The sequence below is a fragment of the Balaenoptera borealis genome (genome assembly GCF_965194805.1).
Source record: "Balaenoptera borealis genome assembly, chromosome: 13".
NCBI classification, from domain to species: Eukaryota; Metazoa; Chordata; class Mammalia; order Artiodactyla; family Balaenopteridae; genus Balaenoptera; species Balaenoptera borealis.
In genome coordinates this window covers 89,089,142-89,108,436 of record NC_138870.1, presented here as the reverse complement: position 1 = coordinate 89,108,436, position 19,295 = coordinate 89,089,142, and the positions used below count along the sequence as shown (strand labels likewise).

General features: G+C 39.3%; 1 pseudogene across 1 annotated transcript; it reads left to right on the top strand.

Moving 5' to 3' along the window:
- The first annotated feature begins 85 nt into the window (after nt 1–85).
- LOC309609047 (large ribosomal subunit protein uL22 pseudogene) lies at nt 86–17,533 on the top strand (annotated as a pseudogene). The gene is made up of 2 exons (XR_014249723.1): nt 86–619; nt 12,480–17,533. The product of XR_014249723.1 is annotated as a large ribosomal subunit protein uL22 pseudogene (transcript).
- Nucleotides 17,534–19,295: the final 1,762 nt, after the last annotated feature.

Below are 19,295 nucleotides of genomic sequence, written 5' to 3'. Positions count from 1 at the left end.
GCGAGGGCCGGCCGGGCTCGTTGCCCCTGCCGGTCGCGGGGGCCGCTGGGAAAGCGAGTCCTCCGTGGTGGCTCGAGGAGGTTGCCGCGGCGATGGCGGTGGTCCTCGCGGTGTCCTCCCGTTCTTATTTGGGCCTCGCCACCGTTCAGTGCACTTTTCACGCCACATCGATACCTTCAATTTCGCTCTGCTGTCTCCGGGCCATTTTTAATACTAGGAGAAGTGCTCCCTCAGTCTAGCCTAAAAAGGGCAAAATTGATGGGGTCGGGGCAGACGCTGTCCTCTAGGACGTCGCCGTGCAGGCGCTTCTTCCCAGAAGCCCGTTTATCCCACGTCTTCCCGGTCGCCACCGTCCGAGCTCTTGTTCTACACGCCCTATGCAGATTGTTCTTGAGAAAAAAAGCCGTGTGCAAGAGGAATAGTTACTTTACGAACACCTTAAGCGAGGAATTTTACTTCTCTGCTAACTTGCGCTCACCGGCTCTCGACCCACCTCTTCTTAAAAAGGCAGGGGGAAAGAAGAAGCGCTGTTTAAGTGGGTTCTAAAAGGCGCCTACCTGCTAACGGGCTTTTCGGTGAACAAGGATCTGTGTTACCCAGTAAGGCTACATGTCTACAGGTATTTACACAACAGTGTTCATTGCTGCATGGTTTTTAATAGATACTAGTAAGAATCCAGGTAAACTTCCATCAATAGGGAGTAATTACATAAAGTTTAATATGTCCATACTACGAAATACTAGATAACTGTTAAAAGAAATGAAGTAGATTTATAGAGACATGAGAAACTGACAGGAGGTAGTTGCAGAAAAATGTGTACTTGTGGTTACACTTGTATTTTTATATAAACGTGTACTGGCATATGTGCATGTAGATGCATAGAAAGAGAACTCGGATCACACCAAACAGGACAGTTGTCAACTGGAAAAGAGTATGTGTTGGTGATTAGAAAGTGAATTTTCAAGTTTTATTGTGTCTACTTACATATTTTTAAATCTTTAACAGTGAGAACTTATGAAGGTCTTCTGTAGTCTTAAAAAGGACCAAAAATAACTAACTTAATCAAAGCTAGTAAATGGCCTCTTGAAGAGCATTCCCTGAGGCCCGCGAATCTGCAGTAGGTCAAATATTTGAGTGTCCACTAGGTACCAGGTACCATGCTAGATGCAGATATTATTATGAAAAAACAGACAAGAAAGGTGGATCCCACCCCTATGGTGCTTGCAGTCTTAGTGGGCATTTTAGAAAGGAAAAAAAGAAAGGAAATTTGAAAATAACAGGTAGCATCAGTGCCTCCTGGTTGGCAGACATTTTTCCTTTTACTTATGTGTGATCATGAGTTTGACTTTGCTGTATTCCTCACATTTGTGTTAATCACTGTAATTAATCTCCCAATAGCTCATTATGATACATTGAAATTACAGGTCAGAGCAATTTGAATCTGCATATCCACTAATTATTAAATCAGTGCAAGAGGCAGTGTCATGTAATAATCAAAAACACAGCTTCTACAGTCAAATTGTGTAGGTCCAAATCATAGCTCTGCCACTTAGTAGCCATGGGGTTTTAGGCCAAGTAATTTAACCTCTGCTTCAATTTCCTCATTTGTAAAGTGGGAATAATAATAGTAAACTCCTCATAGGTTTGTTATGAGGACTAATTTAGTTCATACATGTAAGAGGCATAGAGCAATGCCAACCACATACTATAGAAATGTTTGCTGTTCTGACTCATCATATCCTTAATTTTAAAAGAAATCTCAGGGATTGCCTGTATTTTTTTTTAACTTTTTATTTTATATTGGAGTATAGTTGATTAACAATGTTGTGATAGTTGCACGTATACAGCAAAGTGACTCAGTTACACATATACAGGTATCTGTTCTTTTTCAAATTCTTTTCCCATCTAGGCCATTACATATTATTGAGCAGAGTCCCTTGTGCTATACAGTAGGTCCTCAGTTGGTTATCCATTTTAAATATAGCAATGTGGACATGGCAGGGATTGCCTGTCTTGAGCTTACATATCTTTAAATCAAATTCCACGCCTAGAATTTACAATTTTATTAGAGAATTACAAGTTAGATACTAAATCTAAAGCACATTCAGCAACTTCCCTGGTGGTCCAGTGGGTAAGACTCTGCGGGGGCCCCGGGTTCAATCCCTGTTTGGGGAACTAGATCCCACATGCATGCCTCAACTAAGAATTCGCGTGCTGCAACTAAAGATCCCACATGCCGCAACGGAGAACCCCGTGTGCTGCAGCTAAGACCCAGCGCAGCCTAAATAAATAAATAATAAAAATAAATATTAAAAATGGTCCACATCTTAAATAAATAAATAAAGCACATTCGCTATAAACTGAAATGTGCTATCTGAAAGTTATCTATTACAACAGATGTAATTCTGTATTTCCCAGGCCTAGGCTATCAAAGGCAAATAATCATTTTGAAAAATTAAATATCCTTCTTTCTACTTTTTTTCATTCTTAACAGTACTTTCTGAAAGGCAAGCTTGGAACTAGAAGGGGAAGTATTGTGCTATTTTGAGAGCTTCAAAGAACTTTAGAACAGTTGCTTTCAGAACGTGCCTGCCTTCTGGCACCTAGCAATCCTTGCCTTTAACCCTTATACCCACAACTTAAGTACCAGTTTATTCTGTACCAAAACATAGTGAGTGTGTGTGTGTGTGTGTGTGTGTGTGTGTGTGTGTGTATAAAACAGTGCTAAGGTCATGGTGAACTTGTTTCTTAATATACATTTAAAGTATGTTTCCTACAATAGAAAATCTATGGTAATAATTCACTAAAGGCATTTCTCTTAGTAATTTGTCAGAGTCCTGTGTGTATCTGTCAAAAAGATACCTAATATGGTAATTCATATATTTCTTTACAAAATAATCTCTCACCTGGACAGGAGTTTGAGTCTTCCTAAACCTATCATGACAGATCTTTTCTTTGCATTGTCCACACTACTGAGTGAAGTTTCTCAAAACCTATCTGATCAGGGAATGCCCCACTTTAAGTCCATCAGTGAATTCCATTGTCCTTGGCATGGAGTTTACACTTCATAGGATGGAATACAAGGCTTTTTCCAATCTGCAACAGAGACCATATGGCCTGCAAAGCCTAGAATGTTTACTGTCTAGTCCTTTACAGAAAAGATTTGCCAACCCCTGGTCTAGAATCATACAGTTATACAAAGTTTGTTGTGAAAAACAGCAAAGTCTCACCCACCCCCTCCCCCATTTTCCTGTCCCCAAAGGCAACCACTTCTATCTCTTTTAGTTGATTATTTTAATACTTACTTCCATTTCTCTAAATAGCATAATGACAATATTCTTTAATTTTCAACTTTGGGAATTATATATTGTCTTCCCACTATGGGAGATGAGGATGTAACTATCTTTATCCCCTCACCCCACCATCCATATCTCTGCCATCCCACCCTTTTTCCAATATAGTTATATAATAATTTTGGTAGGTCAATATTCAGTGTTATGACCCTATTAACACAACTCATAGTTGAGCCATGTAGTAGACTATGATATTTTTTCCATGCAAAGCTTTTTGTTTTTCCTGGCATAATTATTTTGGGTTTTTTTTTAATGTTGTTTGCTTAGTTTCGTTTTTACCAATTCAACCTGAAAGTCTTCCCCAATTGTCTAAATTTCCTCTCAGGATGTTCAGATGCCTGTGGTGCTCCATTAATTTCATCATCCTACAGACGTCTCCTAGAGCTTTCTAGCTCACTACCATCTGGGCATTTTTATTAAGTTCAATATTCATTAAATTTTTTTCTTTGACACAGTAATTATTTTTATTGTGCTTTTGAATGTGTTTTTAAATTTCCAAATGCATGGGGATTTTTGATTTATCATTCAAAATTGATATCTAACTCAATTTCATATGGTCAGAGATGATGGTCTGTGTGATATCGATTCTTTCAAATATTATGAGACTTCCTTTCTATCCTAATTTGTAGCCTAATAAGTGGTGAAATGAGAAAATGGATGTGAGCCTGAAAAAAAAGAGGTGTTCTTTAAGTATTGAATGCAGAGTACTATGTTCATCAAATCAAACTTCTTAGTTAGAGATACAATGAAGTTTTGTTTCAGCCTCCTGATTATTCCAAAAATCTGCCATTCAGCTGGGTTTTTGTATTCCTATACTCATGGATGACCAATGATTATGGGATCATGTAGGTTACCATCATACCTGATTCTGTGAATCCCAGATTGCACTGAGCACTTCAGCCCTGTGCCTCCATATTATTTACTTTGAAATTGTATGTTTGTATAATTGTATCCCCTGTTAGGCTATGTACTAGTTTCCTATTATGGCTGTAACAAATGGCCACAAACTCAGTGGCTTAAAACAGCACAGATTTATTATCTTACAGTTGGGTAGATCAGAAGTCCGACATGAATCTCACCGTGCTAAAATCAAGGTCTTGGCCGGGCTGGTCCCTCCTGGAGACACTGAGGGGAGAATCCACTTTCCTGCCTTTTTTGGCTTCCATGCATTATTCCAGTCTCTAGCTTCTGCCATCACATCTACTAGTGACACTGATTCTCCTGACTTCCTCTTATAAGGACCCTTGCAATTACACTGGGCCCATCCAGACAATCCACGATAATCTCCCTTTCTCAAGAACCTTAACTTAATCACATCCACAGAGTCCCTTTAAACAGGTAAGGTAACATAATCATAGGTTATCATAAACATAGGTTTGGAAATTAGGACATAGACATATTTGGGAGTCTATTATTCACGTCTGTACATATAGTACATCTTTTCTGATAATTCCAATATCTGGATTTATCTGTATGTCTCTACTCTGTTGTTTGGTATGTGTGTGGGGTTTCCCCCCCCCTCTTGGTTTTCCACCATTTGGTCTTGTTTCCTGATAAGCCTGATAAATTTTTTAGTGTATCCTGGTCTTTAAGTATGAAAAATTACAGAGATAAGTTGAGGATCTAAATGGTGTTATCTTCCTCCAGAAAGGATTACTATCTCTTCTGGAAGATTATTAGAGTAGGGGCAGACTACTTTAACCCAGTCTAGGACTGTTCTGATTCCAAGCTGAGTTTTTGTCTTTGTGAGGGCTGGTCTATTTCTGTATCATCTTAATCCTAGGATGTAGCTCTGCAGGGGTGCTGGGCAAGTCCTGCCAAACCTCTGCTCAGCTTTTCAACCTCACAGCTGCTGCTTTCTGGTACTTACAAATCAGCAAATGCCTTGAGGTTCACCTCTCTGGACCTTCTCTCCTGAATCTCGATTTCTCAAATCCTCACCTACCTAGGTCTCCAATGCCTTCAAAAAGATTTTTAGCGACAAAAGCAAAAATGGACAGATGAGACTACACCAAACTTAAAAGCCTCTGCACATTAAAGGAAACAATCAACAGAGTTAAAAGGCAACTTATGGAATGGGAGAAAATAATTGCAAATCATCTATCTGATAAGGGGTTAATATACAGTATATACAAAGAGCTGCTACAATTCTACCATTAAAAAAAAAAAAAAGTAACCGGATTAAAAAATAGGCAAAAGACCTGAATAAGCACTTCACAAAAAAGGTACACAAATGACCAACAAGCATGTGAGAAGATGCTCAACATCACTAATCATTAGAGAAGTGTAAATCAAAACCACAATTAGGTATCACCTTACATTCATTAGGATGGCAACTATAAAAAAATTTAAACACACAGAAAATAACAAGTGTTGATGAGAATGTGGAGATATTGGAATCCTTATAAACTGCTGGAGGGAATGTAAGATGGTGCGGCCACTATGGAAAACATTATGGAGTTTCCTTTAAATAACTAATCCATATAATCCATTTCTGGGTATATATGAAAAAGAATTGAAAGTAAGATTTTGAAGAGATATTTGCACACCCATGTTCAGCGCACATTATTCACAATAGCCAAGAGATGAAGCTGCCCAAATGTCTATCTACAGATAAATGGATAAAGAAAATGTGGCACACACATACAATGGAATACTATTCAGCTTTTTAAAAAGGGACTTCCCTGGTGGCGCAGTTGTTAAGAATCTACCTGCCAATGCAGGGGATACGGGTTCAGTCCCTGGTCCGGGAAGATCCCACATGCCACGGAGCAACTAAGCCCGTGCGCCACAACTACTGAGCCTGTGCTCTAGAGCCCACAAGCCACAACTACTGAGCCTGCACACCACAACTACTGAAGCCTGCACACCTAGAGCCCATGCTCTGCAACAAGAGAAGCCACCGCAATGAGAAGCCCGCGCACCGCAACGAACAGTAGCCCCCGCTCTCCTCAACTAGAGAAAGCCCGCGCGCAGCGAGGAAGACCCAACACAGTCCTAAATAAATAAATAAATAAAAATAAAAAGAGGGAAATTTTGCCACATGCTACAACAGTGGATGAGCCTTGAGGACATGCTGAGTGAAATAAACCAATAACAGAAGGACAAATACTATATGATTCTACATATATGAGTTATCTAGAGTAGTCAAAATCATGGAAAAGGAAGTAGAATGGTGGTTGCCAGGGGCTGAGGGAAGGAGAAAACGGGGAGTTGTGCTATGGAGTATAGAGTTTCAGCTTTGCAAGACGAAAAAATTCTAGAGGTCTGTTACACAGCAATGCGAATATAGTTAACACTGCTAAACTGTACACTTAAGAACGTAAATTTTATGTTATGTGCTTTTTACCACAATTAAAAATTCTCCCCCCAGAACGATTTTAAAATATATTTTACCAGCTCTTCTAGTTGTTCTCAGCAAGAGGGTTGTTCTGATATAAGCTAGGCAGTCATAGCCAGAAGCCATGAAGGCTTTTCTATTTTTGTTTTTAATAAAGTTGCTTACTTCCCTGTTTCCATTCTTTTCCCCCCTAGCTAATTCTGGACTTAGTAGTCAGAGCTTGATTTTTAAAATATAATCAGAGTATTCTACTCCTTTGTTTAGAAAACTATCAGTGGCTTCCAATTGTGCCTGCAATAAAATACAGCATCTATAGGAAAAACCTGTCTACCTCGCTAACATCCTCTTCAGGCTCTTTCTTTTTCACTCATTATGATCCAGCCACATTGGTCTTTTAGTTCCTCCAACAAACTGAGCTCTTTTTCATATGAAGGCCTGTACACATACTGTGCCCTCTTTTTGCCTGGAAAGTTCTACCCCCCACTGGCTATCTTCCAGTTATCTTTGATATCTCAGATTAAATATCACTTCCTTAGTGAGGACATCCCTGACTACACAAGCCCAAAAAGGTACTTCTATTATATGAAATTCACTATATACTTCTTTCCTTTGTAGCTCTCGTCAAAATTTTGGATCGTTTATTTGGGGGTTACTTGCTTAATCATTGCTTATCTCTCCCACTAGATTATAAACTCTATAAACATCCATGTCTCTTTGATACAGTTCAATGCCAAGTATAGTGCTTGGTATACTATATATATTTATATATATTTGTTGAAAGAATAAACCAATAATTATTTTTTCAATTGCTCTATAATATTCATTTTACAGGAAAATTATTTCCTCTTAGTCAGGGGGTGGCACTGTTGGTTAAAGAATGCGTAAGTGGAAAAAAAAAAAATCACTTAATAAAGTGGCTGGGCTTCCCTGGTGGCGCAGTGGTTGAGAATCTGCCTGCCAATGCAGGGGACACGGGTTCGAGCCCTGGTCTGGGAAGATCCCACATGCCGCGGAGCAAATGGGCCCGTGAGCCACAACTACTGAGCCTGCGCGTCTGGAGCCTGTGCTCCGCAACAAGAGGCCGCGACGGTGAGAGGCCCGTGCACCGCGATGAAGAGTGGTCCCCGCTTGCTGCAACTGGAGAAAGCCCTCGCACAGAAACGAAGACCCAACACACCCAAAAATAAATAAATAATTTAAAAAAAAAAAAGTGGCTTTTTAAATTAGTAACTTCTTCCGCCAGTATTTAATCAGGACCTTCTCTGTTTGATACACCATAGTGACTAAAATCTTCCAAAGAACCCAGTTGTCTGATAAGATATATTATTAAGATAATTTTAGTTAGGGATTGGCAAAGTACAGTCAGCAGATCCACTATCTGCTTTTGTAAATAAAGTTTTTTTTGGAACACAATCATGCCCATTTATTTGCATTTTTGTCTATGGCTGCTTCACAATACAATGGCAGGGTTGAGTGGTTGCAACAGTGACCATAAGGCCCACAAGCCTAAAATATCTATCTGGCCCTTTAAGAAAAAGTTTGCCAACCCTTGTTTTAACTCCAAAAGAGCAAACTGAACAATATACATATACACACATACATATATATGTTTTTCTACATAAGGTTTAGTTCACAAAGTGGGTTGAAATAACCTCATTAAAAAAAATAACTACCTTAGAAAAATCTTATAATCAACATACTAAAGTAATCCACAAAGATACTTCTATGTCCTTCTCAAGAGGCACTGGTGGCAGCCTAAAGCAGTCACGTGAACCCACGTGCAGCTAATAACAAAGAAAAGTAGACGAAATATAATAAAGACAACTTTTTAAAGATCTGAAAGACAATGAATTTAGGCAGAAACCACAGAATTTACTCAGCAACTGGTGATAATTATGAATCTGTGGCTTTTTACCTGACAGTGTCCCTCATCCCTTCAAATACAGGAGTGAAACACTGCAGTCTTTTTTTTTATATGTATATATGTTTATTTATTTATTTTTGGCTGCGCTGGGTCTTCGTTGCTGCGTGTGGGCTTTCTCTAGTTGCGGTGAGCAGGGGCTACTCTTCCTTTTCGTGCGTGGGCTTCTCATTGCGGTGGCTTCTCTTATTATGGAGCATTGGCTATAGGCGTGCAGGCTTCAGTAGTTGTGGCTCACGGGCTCAGTAGTTGTGGCTCGCGGGCTCTAGAGCGCAGGCTCGGCAGTTGTGGTGCATGGGCTTAGCTGCTCCACGGCATGTGGAATCTTCCCGGACCAGGGATTGAACCCGTGTCCCCTGCATTGGCAGGAGGATTCTTAACCACTATGCCACCAGGGAAGTCCCAACACTGAAGTCTTATTGGCTCAAGGTGGTAGCAAACTTAAGTTCAGGGTTGTTAGAAGAGAACCTGCAAACTTGGGAGGGAGTCCTGAAACAAAGGACCCACAGAAGGGAAAAGATCCAAAATACGAGTAACAACTCTGCCAAATCCCTGGCTGCATTCAACTACATGCCCAGGGCCTGCTGAAATATTGCAATAGCAGTCAGGAGTCCTTGGAAAACAATAGCACTGGGTGAGAGGTGTGTTTGCTGCCCTCTGACAACATATATTCCCCAACAGATGTGCACCTAAGGCAGCAAAAGCTGAAGCCCTGTGGGTTTAAGATAGCAGAGAACAGAGACAGGGCTAGCAGAGAGAGTAGCTTGACATTTAGAAGGGAAAACTGATCATTAGGGGAGCAGCAAAGAGGGTGAACCCAGTAATCTGAGCAAAAACATTGGCCAAATCTTTGTTTAAATGGAGAACTAAGCAGAAACATAAGCTACTACACTCTACAGGGTTTGAGTCCAGGCAAATTTACTTCTAAATTAAAGCCACAATAATTTTCTTAAGAATGTAACAGAATCCAGAATGTCAGTGAATTTACTTTTTTTTCTTTACAACAAGTGGTAAGTTTTAACTGACTAAAATCTGACAGAATTAGAAAGAAGAAATAGATAAAATAATTATAGTTGGAAATTTTAACATGTCTCTCTCAGTATTTGATATAACAAGTAGACAGAATATAGAACTGAACAATACTCTCAACCAGCTTGTCTTAATTGATATTTATAAAACATTTCACCCCAAAACAGCAAAAGAGACATTTTTTTCAAGTATACAAGGAATACCCAGCAAGACAGGCCACATGCTAGGCCATAAAACAAGTCTCAGTACATTAAAATGGATTGAAATGTTACAGTTATATTCTCTGACAACAATGGAAAATTTCTAAATATTAGCATGAATCTCAAGGGCATTATGCTGAATGAAGAAAACCAGTCTAATAACTTACATACTACATGAGTCCATTTATTTGACATTCTTGAAAAGATAAAACAACAGGGATAGAGAACATGTCAGTGGTTATCAGGGTTCAGGGGTGGTTGGTAGACATGACTACAAAGGGATAGGGCAAGAATTGGGGAGTGGGGTGTTAGGGAAATGGAACTATTCTGTATCCTGATTGCGGTGTTCCTTATACAAAATCTATACATATGCTAAAACTTACAGAACTGTATACCAAAAATGAAGTCAATTTTACTGTATGTTAATTTTAAAACATAGTGGGGGGACTGGCCTTCTTGTGCATCTGGTTCTAGGATTCAAATGATGTCAGGTCTTGACTTTTCACTGTTTCTCTTCCATCTCTTGCAGTTTTTGCTACATTCTTTAGGTTGCATATGCTAGCCCTTGGCAACTTCAGGCTCATATCAACACAATGTCACATCTAGCAAAGGAGAGATAAAGAGCATGCTTAACTGATAGCTCAAAGAGAAGTCCCAGAATTAAGTCTTGTAGGCCTTGATTAGCCTTACTAGGATACTTTGCACATTTTTGAACCAATCGTTGTAATTAAGAGGGTGAGAGGGATGCCCTGATTGGCTTAGTGTAGATCCTGTGCTCCACCCCTGGCTCCAAGGGGGTTTATGGGGAGAGGTAACTTCATAGAAACCACATGGCCTAAGACAGGAGGAGAAACAGATCCTCAGACGAAAACCAGAGTACTGTTATCCCAAGATGTGGGCTTAGATGGTGGGAGGCAAAAGCATTACATGGTCATTACATTAAACAGCCATTTGGTCATTTGCAGTCAAGCAGATCACACTGTCACTATTTGCCAGGTACTAGAGCAAATAATTATTTGATTATTACAGTAGGATGATTTTTTTTTCTAAAAAGATCACCATTTCAAAATTCCTTTTAGAACAATTTCATTATTTAGATGCTTCTTATGTTTAGGCTCCAGGATGAAAGAGCTTCTAAGATTTTAATAATTTATTACAGGTTCCCAAAGGAATTGTGCAATGAACTGTTTTCTATAATCAAAATGAAGATTATCAAAAGAGAGAAAAAACTGGAGGGGAAATTTGAAAGGTGATCAGTTTGAAGGGTGATGATTTAAACAAGAAATTCTCTTGGCAGGAATATGGTTTGGAGAACCTCAGGAGTGTGAGGGAAAGATTTCTCTATCGAGGGAAAGATTTCTCTATCACCAAAGTTTGAGATTGTTAGGTGTATCCCTCATGATTTTTCTGTAGTCAGCTAGATATCTCCACAGGAACTTCCCACAGTCATCTTATCCAATTCAATTCGTCTACAAGTGAACTCATGAGCTTCCACTCCAAAACCTGCTTCTCATCCTGTGTGCAATCCATGTCTTAGTAAATGGTTTCATTTCCCACAGAAGCCCACTGTGGAGATGCTCTTCTATTTCTCATTCTCCCTCCATCCGTCAGTCACAGGGTTCAGTTGACTTTAACAATGTCTTTCAAATTGATCCCTTTTGTCCTTCCCACTGTAATCGGGATGACTTGTTTGGCCTATTACAGTTTCTCCTAAACGGCCCCCCGTGTCACTTACCACCTTCCATACTGTTAAGAAAAGCATTTTCCTAAAATGCAATGGAATTTCCTCCCTGCATTGCTTAACTATGCTTCAGTGAGGAAAAAGACCCAGATGTTGAGTAGTTATCCTTGAACTGTGGGATTGATGATTTGATGTTTTTGTTCTTATACATTTTGGCATTTTACAATATTTAGTAATGAGCGGAAGAAAAAGATGCAGTGCTTTCCGCCACCTACTTAGCATGGTATACAGGCCCTATGAGACCCCACACCACCTCTCCCCCTGACTCCAGTGAATACTCTTTGTAGACCAGTGGCTTACAAAATGAGATTAACAAAGTCTCTTCCTGGAAGTGCCTTGGAGGTCACAGCAGGGGATTAAGGGCTCTCCTTCACTCAGAGGATCTCCTTGCCCCTGCCTTTTATTTCTTAATGTATTGGGCTTTTTCATGATATTTCCTTTAAAAAATGTATTTTGCTTCTAATTAAAGGTTTAAAAGTGGTTATCCCAGTTACCATCAAGAAAGCATTTTCTGATCTTACCGTGCTCTTTCTCTCCTTCATAACTTTTACTTGCTGTTTCTTGTACCTCTGATGCTGGTTCCACCTTTATCTTTTGGTAAACTCTTCCCCTTCAAAACTTACCTTTTAGAGTGAGGGTGTCAGAGTGGGCAGGGTGGTAAATCTTTTGTGAAATCCTCCCTTATGATGTGAAACTGAGCTAGTCACTCCTTTCTCTGTTCCTCAGCCTCTATCCAGTCACTAGATTCATTTATTTCTGTGTTCTGTAAACATGCATTCCATGTGTCAAGAACTATGCTGAGTACTGGGGTGCAAGGTTGATCAGCACACTGGCTAGCCCTGAGTTAGGTCCTCCTGCTTTGTGTTTCCATAAAACTCTGTTTCATCTTTTATAGCACTGATCACACTTCGCTTATTTGCCATTCCCTGCTGGACCATAAGCAGCACGAGGGAAGCGAATCCTCTGTCTCGTCATCTCTCCACGCCCACCATCTACCACAGAGCCTAGAACATGGTAGGTGCTCAAAAATGATTTATGGAACACTTGTCCTTAAATTCGACAGAAATTGGTGGGGGCAGACATGATGGAACAATATATTATTTATTTATTGCACAGAGATTACTGGTGGGAATATGAAAGCGGTGGTGGTCATTTCTACCCTAGCAGTTCTCATATGATACAGTTTATTTCTTTGGGCCATTTTACTTGCTGTCCCTGAAGGCTTTTGATTGAATGCAGGAAAATAAACAATTACAGAGGTTCTAGATGATCTTATCTTTCTACAGAAAAAATTGACCTTATTTTTTGGCAGGCAACTAAGTAGGGCAGATCAGTTCATTACAGTGAGGGCTGAGCTCATGTGAGGCTGGGCTGCAGTCTTACAGCAGTTGCTCTACCTCTAGATTGCACCCGGTGGATGCCTTCCAAGAGTATCAGTTGAGAGGGATGAGATGTTTCCTGGATTACCTCCTTCTGGCAGATGTTCAGCTCCAACTTCTGGCTACTGGAAACTCTGCTTTGCTTTTTAGCCATTTTCTACTTGTTTCTATAGCTTCTAATCCATGTAGCTTAAGAATCAGCACATACCTCAAACTGAAATCAAGTATCAGGGGACTCCCCTGGTGGCACAGTGGTTAAGAATCCACCTGCCAATGCAGGGGACATGGGTTCGATCCCTGGTTCGAGAAGATCCCATATGCCGCAGAGCAACTAAGCCCGTGCACCACAACTACTGAGCCTGCGCTCTAGAGCCTGCAAACCACAACTACTGCACCCACACGCCACAACTACTGAAGCCCATGTGCCCTAGAGCCTGCGCACTGCAACTACTGATCCTGTATGCTCTAGGGCCTGCGTGCCACAACTGCTGAGCCTGCGTGCCACAACTGCTGAGTCCACACACCACAACTACTGAAGCCCACGCACTCTAGGGCCCGCATGCCACAACTACTGAGCCTGCGTGCTGCAACTACTGAAGCGCATGCACCTAGAGCCCATGCTATGCAAGAAGAGAAGCCACCGCAATGAGAAGTCCATGCACCACAACGAAGAGTAGCCTCCGCTCGCTGCAACTAGAGAAAGCCTGCACTCAGCAATGAAGACCCAACGCAGCCAAAAAAAAAATAAGCAGAAATCAAGTGAGTGTCAGGAGCTAAGTTCACCTCTGTATCTCCCTTATTGCCAAGACCTTGGCTCAAGTCCTGGCTGCTCAAACTCCATTTGTTCTCTGTACCGCCATGAGATTGCTGAAATCTGCTGGTTGCTCTGCCTTTTGGCCTCTACTCCATTTCTTCCTGTTGTAGATTCCTCGGCCAGCGCTCTCAAGTATTTGTTTTATCATGAAATTATTTTCACTCAAACAATAATCAAACATTAATAATAATACAGGTTCAAGAGTGTAATTAAATTAAAATGAGAATTTATAAAGAAAATACCATTCTAAAAATGAATAACATAGAGTATTCAGCAGAACAAATTCAAAATAAATAAATACACACAGCTATGTTTCCAAATAGCAAAAATGGCTGCACATCAGTTTGAGTCAAAAAAGCAACCAAACAAAAGAAGAGTATGAAAACTCCTAGAATTTTATTCTAAAATCCTGAAGTTGACTATGAAAGTAAAATTTTTCTATGTTTAAAAATGTTTATAAATTAGGGCTTCCCTGGTGGTGCAGTGGTTAAGAATCCGCCTGCCAATGCAGGGGACACAGGTTTGATCCCTGGTCCAGGAAGATCCCACATGCCGCAGAGCAACTAAGCCCGTGCACCACAACTACTGAGCCTGCGCTCTAGAGCCCGTGTGCCACAACTGCTGAAGCCCACGCGTCTAGAGCCTGTGTCCTGCAACAAGAGAAGCCATGACAATGAGAAACCCGCGCACCGCAACGAAGAGTAGCCCCGGCTCGCTGCAACTAGAGAAAGCCCGCACACAGCAACGAAGACCCAACTCAGCCAAAAATAGAAACAAATAAATAAATTTATATTTAAAAAAAGTTTATAAATTATATGACTTGCAGTTTCATAAAATTCTGAATGAATGTTCTATCTAGGACAAAACAGATCCCTGAGCAACATATCATATTTGAACAAGGCCTCTGAATGTCACAGATATCAGTCACAAAGGTAAACACTTATCCATGGCAGACTGAGTAAAGATTTCAGTGTGATATTCTAGAAGCTCAAGACTATAAATCACTTCTACTACACATAGCTCTACACACAGAGTTTTTTGTGGGAATTCTTGGGTTTCCACTTCATACATCATCTATCACCTAATGTGTGAAATCAATTCAGACATTTGCAAAAAGTTGTACAAGTTACTGTATTTACAAAAATGGCACAAAAGTGAATTCAACAGTCTATGCATGTACATACTTCGTTCACATCTTCAACAAAAACAAAAAGATATTCTAACACTACAGAAGTGAAAAACACTACGTACCATGGGCTCTCTTACGTAAGCATTAGTGTCACACAAGGTTACACCAGAATAGGCAAATATTGCCCAGAAAAAATTCTATTTTTAAAAATGAAACAAGTTTAAGGCAAATCAAGTTCAACTACAGGGACACAAGTCTTTAATATCTGCCTGAAATATGCGATGTCTTCTAATTTGTGGTCTTAAACTTCTGTTTTACAAAATCCAAAAAGAAAAAGACAGAGGAAAGTAACAATAGAGATTATATGAAATAAGAAAAATATTAAAAGTTTAAAATTAAATGAGGAAACCCAAAACATTAAAATCATAAAATTTGCTTATTACTTGTTAGAACTAGTTCTACACTAGAAAATATGAAATATATACAGTTGTTTTCAGAAAATTACTTTATACTGCTCTGATGTATCTTTTTCATTGGTGCATTGTTTAATCCAAAAATTATACACATTCAAATTTTAAGATTATACCCCTTCAAGAAACAACACATCTCACTGCTACCTACAAAGCTGTCCCAATGACATAGTGTATGAAAGGAAACAAATAGCTGAGAAGTAATATATTAAGAAGAAATAATAAAAATGAGAAGATTCCCAATTCAGTTCTTTTACTCAGCCAGACAGTTCACTAGCCACAGCAATGGTCTCTGTTTGGAAGGTCCCGTCGAGTAGGAGACATGGTCCCTAGACACCTATGTCTCATCTGAGGCTGCAGTAGAAGTTGCTTGATCTTCAGCGGGGAGGGGCAAGATAGAGGCAGGGGATTAAGAGGTACAAACTACTGTGTACAAAATAAACTACAAGCATATATTGTATGACACAGGGAATGTAGCCAGTATTTTATAATAACTATAAATGGAGTGTAACCTTTAAAAATTGTGAATCACTTTGTTGTACACCTGAAACATATAATATTGTATATCAACTATACCTTGATAATAATAATAATAATAATAATAAAAGAAATTGCTTGATCTTCATTTTTGCTTTATCCATGTTGTAATTCTCAGAATTTTTTAAAAGGCTTTTTTGCAACTATTTCCTCAAGAGCTCTGCCCCCGGACTTTCATCTCAGATGAGGATAGCTCGCTTTCAACTTTGCTTCTTCATTTTTCTCTAGACTAGGCACTTTTTCTCTCATTTCCTTCATCTCAGCAAAGATGTCTTGGGAATGTCTGCAGATACAGGACTCCCTCATACACCTGACACTGGGAAAAGCAAAGAACATGCCATCTCTTCCAGTGACTTCCCCTATCATTATTTAGAAGTGTATTTCATAATTTCCAAAGAAGTGGCGATTACAGAAATTATCTTCTTGTTATTGATTTCTAGCTCCATTCCACTACAGCCAGAGTCAAACTCTATGATTTACATTCTTTATAGGCTAGCATATGGTGAATTTTTGAAAATGCTTTGTATGTATTAAAAAAGAATGTGAGGCATCTCTCTCGAGTGGTGAATCCTCTGGTTATTGCTGCCATTCTGGCCTTGGCGGTGCTGATTTCGAGACCCTCCAGAGCAGAGTTCTGGCGGGGGGATGTGTCGGAGTCCCTGGCTTGGCGCCCCGTGCTCTCAGGCCTCTGCGGGCCGCAGAGGGGCTCGATGGTTGGGAATGGGGCTGGCAGGGGTACAGGCAGGCTGTGGTCGGTGCCGAATCTGGAGGTCCAGTGTCTCGCGGTGACTAAAAAATGGTTTGGTATTCACTTGACCCAGAAAACCCCACAAACTCATGCAAGTCAAGAGATTCAAATCTTCATGTTCACTTTCAGAACACCTGTGAAACTGCCCAGGCCAGTAAGGGTATGCATATCTGAAAAGCCACCAGTATCTGAAGGATGTCACTTTAAAGAAGCAATGTGTGCCATTCCGTCGTTACAATGGTGGAGTTGGTAGGTGTGCCCAGGCCAAACAGTGGAGCTGGACTCAGGTCGGTGGCCCAAAAAAAGTGCTGAATTTTTACTGCACATGCTCAAAAATGCAGAGAGTGATGCTGAACTTAAGGGCTTAGAGGTAGATTCTCTGGTCATTGAGCACATTCAGGTGAACAAAGCCCCCAAGATGCGGCACAGGACTTAACAGAGCTCATGGTTGGATCAACCCATGCATGAGCTCTCCCTGCCACATTGAGATGATCCTTACCGAAAAAGAAGAGATTGTTCCTAAACCAGAAGAGGAGGTTGCACAGAAGAAAAAGATATCCCAGAAGAAACAAAAAGTTATGGCCCGAGAATAAATGCCGCAAAAAATAAATGCAAATAAAAGTTAAATAAATAAATAAATAAATAAAAAGAATGTGTATTTGGTAGTTGGGTGCTTCTAAATGTTTTGATTAGGCCAAATGCATTAATCATCTCATTTAAATATTCTGTATCATTGCTAATATTTTGCCTGCTTCTATCAGTTATTAAGAGAAGTATGTTAAAAATCTTCAAGTATGAAGTAAGTCAGAAAGAGAAAGACAAATACCATATGATACCACTTATATGTGGAATCCAAAATATGACACAAATGAACTTTTATGAAACAGAAACAGACTCACAGACATAGAGAACAGACTTGTGGTTGCCATGGGGCTGGGGGGAGGTGGGAGAGGGATGGAGTGGGAGTTTGGGGTTAGCAGATCCAAACTATTACATAGAGAATGGATAAACAACAAGGTCCTACTGTATAGCACAGGAAACTATATTCAATATTCTGTGATAAACCATAATGGAAAAGAAAATTTTAAAAAGAATATATATATATAAAACTGAATCACTTTGCTATACAGCAGAAATTAACATAACATTGTAAATCAACTATAGTTCAATAAAAAATTATTACAATGTTTAAAAAATCTTCAAGTATGGTTACAGGTTTGTCTATTTTTCCTTGAAGTTCTGTAATTTTTGCTTTATAAAATTTGAGGCTGTGTTATTAAGTGTATACAAACTTAGAATTTTTATCTTCCTGTCAGATTAACATTTTCTTTTGGCTAGTGTTTGAGTGTTTTTTTAAAAAACTGGAATCTTTATATTTTATGAGTGCTTTCGGAATCTTTATATTTTATGAGTCTCTCTCATCAGAGTTTTATTTTTTAACCAACCTGATGATCTTTGTCTTTTCGTTAAAACATTTAGTCCATTTTCATTTACCGTAATTACTGGCTTAAATCTAACATCTTACTAATTTCCTTCTATTTTTCACGCCTCTTCCATGTTCCTTTTTCTCTCCTTTCTTGCCTTCCTTTGGATTGATTTTTTTATCATTTTATTGTCTTAATAATTTTACATTCTATTAACTTGGTAGTTATACATTGTATTACTATCCTTTTAGTGGTTGTACTAGAGATTAGAATATGCATCCTTAACTTATTAAGTCTAACATAAATTAGTACTTTTATTATTCCCAAGACAATGCTGCAAGCTTAGAACCTTTAACTTAACCTTTTCTCCCTGAAAATCATATGCTATTGTTGTCATGTATTTTAATTATACATATTTTTGAACTCCACAGAACATTATTAGAATCATTTTAGACAATATTAAAATTTGTCCTTGTATTTACCCTCTCTAAAGCTCTTCATTCCTTCATTTCTGAGCTTCCATCTAGGGTTATTATATTTCTGCCTAAAGAATATTCCATTCCTCCCAGCCCTCCCAACTTATCCAACACTTTTTAAAAATATTTATTTATTTATTTATTTATTTGGCTGCGCCGGTATCTTTGTTGCAGCGTGCGGGATCTTTACTTGTGGCACATGAACTCTTAGTTGCAGCATGTGGGATCTAGTTCCCTGACCAGGGATTGAACTTGGGTCCCCTGCATTGGGAGCGCTGAGCCTTAGCCACTGGGCCACCAGGGAAGTCCCTATCCGACAATTTTTTATTGTTGTTTGTATATTTTCATGTAAATATATATATATATATCTTGTGGATATATATATATCTACAAGATTTTATTATTATTATTGTTTATATGGTCAATGTTTACTTAAATTCACTCACATATTTGCCTTTTTTGTTGGTCTTTATTCCTTCCTGCATTTCCGGGCTTCCAAGTAGGTAATTTTCCTCCTGCTTGAAGGATACTTTAATATTCCCTTTATTGTATGTCTGCTGATGACAAAGTCTCTCAAGTTTTTGTTTCTGAAGTTTACTTTATTTCATCTCCATTTTGCTGGCAAGAGAAGTCTAGGTTGGCAGGCAAATTTTTGTTTGTCAAACTCTCTAGTTGTATCTGGCCTAACCTCCAGTTATCAAGAGGACTACATTTTTGGTTCTTAAAGAAGAAAA